General features: G+C 32.6%; 1 long non-coding RNA gene across 2 annotated transcripts; it reads right to left on the bottom strand.

Moving 5' to 3' along the window:
- Window positions 1–454: 454 nt before the first annotated feature.
- Window positions 455–1691, bottom strand: LOC108973396. 2 transcript variants are annotated; one of them, XR_001993724.1, is made up of 4 exons: window positions 1505–1691; window positions 888–1441; window positions 699–827; window positions 455–631 (listed from the first exon to the last, which is right to left on the bottom strand). It is a non-coding gene; the product is annotated as an uncharacterized LOC108973396 (long non-coding RNA). The 2 variants fall into 2 exon arrangements; XR_001993723.1 differs by having other exon boundaries at window positions 586–634.
- Window positions 1692–4068: the final 2377 nt, after the last annotated feature.

Here is a 4068-nt window from a genome sequence, read left to right as displayed (position 1 = left end):
GATACAACCTTGAGAACTTTCTTTAACGCGATTTTCTCGAAACTGAGTTTTTGAAGTCGGTTGGCAAGATTTCGCGAGAACTACCCAACCGATTTTCACGAAATTTAACACAAGTCTTCTATGTACAATTCTTAAAGACTTGGATGAATTATTTTTTTTCGATTACGACTATTTAAAACAAAAATCTCGATATTTTCACCGAATTTTTCATTTTTTTGTAAAAATGTCTGTCAAAAATCCAATTTTCAGTTTTTTTCCTTCGTCCAAGTTCTAAGTTAAGGTTTCACAACTCTAATCACAATTTTTATCACTTTAGATGATCCTGTAAGGAGTTATCCTGCCAACGCAGGCGTATTTTTTTCCGAGAGGTCACCGGAAATGGTGTTGCAATGGCCAAGCTAACAAAAATTTTCCAAAAATTTCAGAATTTCTTTGTTAATAGTGTAGGTTTGTAACAATAAAAAAATGGATATATTTCCTTTTTTAAATAAGATTTTTTTTGTTTTTTTAATGCTGTTTTTCTCCTTAATTGTAGCGGGTATTCTAGCTTCCGTGCAAGCCGAAGTTAATTATTTTCTTGTTTTCCCTTTCATTTGGTTTGATTGTCTGCCTTTACCAATTTCGTTTCATTCTGCTATTATATCGGTTTCAAGAATTATCGAACCAGGTCTATATGTAATTTGAATACAAATACTTACCTCAATTACAGTAAAATCTTTTTGCTAGAACTTCAAAGCCAATTCCGTTCTAACAACKGTTATTTAAATTCATATGCAGCGCCAAGTAACTTTAAAGGCAACCGCTGCCGCAAGCAAAATCTCAATGAGCTGCAATTGAGTTTTATCGTTATTTAAAAAATGCAACTATGACATCTGCGACAAACTCACAATACACACACACATATATACATTTACACAACTCGAAGTAATCAAGTGCAGCATATATAAAGAAACCACTTCGGAATCACAAAATCAGAGCACGCTAACAAAATGATAGTGTCCACAGCGGCGATAGTTGTCGTCGATTTTTATTGTTGTAAATTTGCAACTCTTCAACAGCTTATGTTTGGGTCTATTTTGCTTTGCAACGTGTTTTTGTTGTTGTGTTTGCACTTGACAATTTGATGCAATTGAGCGGCAAGTTTGYGCGCATGCCACTCACTCGTTGCCAACGGCCAGTCGCGACGATGACGTTGCACGCGTTATTGCACCACACTACATGCCAACAACTACAACAACAAAACTATCAACACCTGATAGGAATGCAGTAGTCATGTGCAGCTTTTTGCAGCAGTGATTACTTCAATCACCAGCAGATGCATCGCGCCGCATGCTGATCTGGTATAAATACATATTTACATATATTATATCGTATATGAATATATAGTGTGCACTGAATGCGGCTCGCCAGTTGACCCTGTGATTTAGTTCAGTTTTTCGCGCTTCGTTGCAAAAATGTCRATATGTAAATAAGTATTTTTTCAATTTTATTTTGTATTTTCCACCTGTATTTTAGCGAGTTCCGACTTCTGCCAAACAGCGTAGCATTCTATGCTATTCTATTCAATGTCCACAAAGGCTGAAATTTAAAAAAAAAATTTCGTTGCATGTAACATGCTAGTTTGTTTCTTATAACCAACTTGACCTTAGGTAAATTCGATTGTGTAAAATATAAAATTTTTTTGAAGAAAAATTTTTTCAATTTCAATTCTTTATTCATGAAATTAATTTTAATTCAGACACGTCGAAAAAGCCTTTGCAAAGAATACTTAAAAAAAAGTTTTACTCTTTACAGTTTTTTATATCCATAGGTATTTATAATGCTGTTACATAATCGAGATAAATATAGCGTTGTTCTTATCTTTTCAGTCAATATGTGAATGATTTTACGTTGTTGTTTTTTGGAGCAAGAATTTTCTCTAAATAATAATAAGGCATGTTACCTTTTTGACAGAGCTTGGACCAGTCAAAATCGGGGTTTGTTTCTGTTACGAAGCTTCAACTGAATTGGACCTTGAGATTCAACTTGAATAAAATTGTCACTAGAGTTATTCATTTTTAATGAACCTCGCTACGCCCACAAATACCATCTGATCAATTTGCTTCGAAATGACAGAAGAACTACGCTTTCACTTATATTAATACAGCTCTTTATTATGGCCTTCGCCTATTTTCGAAACACTTGTTATTAGCCTCGGATCGTACTTTGACTGAATTTTTGTGTTTTTGCCTTCGGCTAGTTTATGGAGCGCCATTCACTAGATTACAGTTCCGACGTTACATGCATAAGCCGTTTCATCGCCATGATGACTTTGATGGTCTTCAGCTACGTTGTCAATACTTTCTTTTGCGACCTTTACATAACGTCGTTTGTGCAGAGGATTCAGGTCTGTCTCGAAGAATTAACCAAAATATTTTGAGTTGATTCGTTGAAATTCTCTAAAATCTCTCTGTTACCGATGATTCGCCAATAATTGTAAATTCACTCTCACTGGACTATCGATAAAGATAGCAGATTCTAACGCACTAGTCGACATATATACAGATGGCGCCACCAGGGGCGCTTTGGAACCCACCTTGTACTGTTTCTTTAATTTTTTTCAACCTTGGAGATTTGGAACCAATTTGTATCGATTCAGTGTGCATTCGTAGTTTAAATTCAGCAGTCCGAATCATTTTTGACTCTATGATATACATAATTATTTTATAGTATAACTTGTCTATACATATGCCCATATGATTTCATCAAAAGTTCGTAAACTTCTAATTATAAACTGTAACCTATGTATATAAAAATAACATATTTTTAAGTAATTAAAATACCTTGTGCAAAAATCAACGTTTCGGAGTAAAAATAAATGCCTCTCAAATGTCTTCATTATATCTGAAGTATGTAGATCTCAACATTTTCACTTAAATGGTTGCGAGATTGACTTTATGACTCATGCGCTTCAACTACTTGCCGGCTACAATGTAAACATACATAATTCAAGTTTGAAGATGACACTGCCATGAAGCGCTGCACAGTGTCTTGTTTTACGAATTCCATGAAAAAATTTAGTTTTTATATTAATACATAATTTCGGAATCTAAACTAATGTAAATAATTAGAAAGATGTGTGGTATAATTGATACATATTATACAAACATATGTTAAATAGAGTCTAAGAGGTTTTTTCAGTCTAGAAGTTTCAAAAAATGGAATGCAAAGGTGTTCATTATTATTAATTATATATATTTATATTATTTTACAATTTATAAAAGTAGAACATTGAACAAATTTTATCTCTGCTGGAAGTATCGTAAAGTTCGGGTCATTCATGTTTGTAAAACTTTTCAGGTGGTTTTATTGGGAGTTTTAAAAATACTCAAAGGCTATCATACTTATCCAATTGAAAAATTTTTGTCACTTTACAGTAACATTATTGTGAAAATCGCGTAAGCAAATTTCATGTAAAGTTAAAAACTTATAATCTTTAATAGTCAGCCTTATGTAGATAATCTACTTTTGTTTTATTTCGGATAGCTCGTATTTCAAAAATTTCATTTTGTGTGAAGAGTCAATATAAATTTAGTTAATAACTCAAATATTTGTATAATAAATCCTGAAAGATAAATTCGATTCCTTTTTATTTTACTTCCATAACGAATTGTCAAAAGACTTAATTATTTTCTTCAAAATTGTTTCTGTATATTTTTAAAATGTGCAAGAAAATACCCAATTGATATAGCAGTTTTTTTAATTTGCAAAAGATGTGTTTTTTAGGCTAACATCCTCGGTGTGTTCCTAACTCTAGACAGGCCTCCCTTTACCATACAAAAATGTCCTTGTTTAGGGGAAAAATTTTGTTTCTAGTGCTAGCATGAAAGGTACCACTGTGTGTACCATTTTATATTTATTGTACGCTTCCTTCACTGCTTTAATTTTTCAAAATACGTTTTGATTGTCTATTATTCTATTATAATATTTGTTTGTCTTTGCGTGCACTCTTTTCTGCAAACCAATTGCTTCTTTTGTTACCGTGGTTTTTTTTTCCTTACAAACTGAGCTCTGAAAGAATTATTATAT

This window comes from Bactrocera latifrons, unplaced genomic scaffold, assembly GCF_001853355.1.
Source record: "Bactrocera latifrons isolate USDA-ARS-PBARC rearing strain unplaced genomic scaffold, ASM185335v1 scaffold_474, whole genome shotgun sequence".
In the NCBI taxonomy this organism is placed as follows: Eukaryota; Metazoa; Arthropoda; class Insecta; order Diptera; family Tephritidae; genus Bactrocera; species Bactrocera latifrons.
Note: the sequence above shows the minus strand (reverse complement) of the source record. Positions and strands in the feature narration are given on the sequence as shown.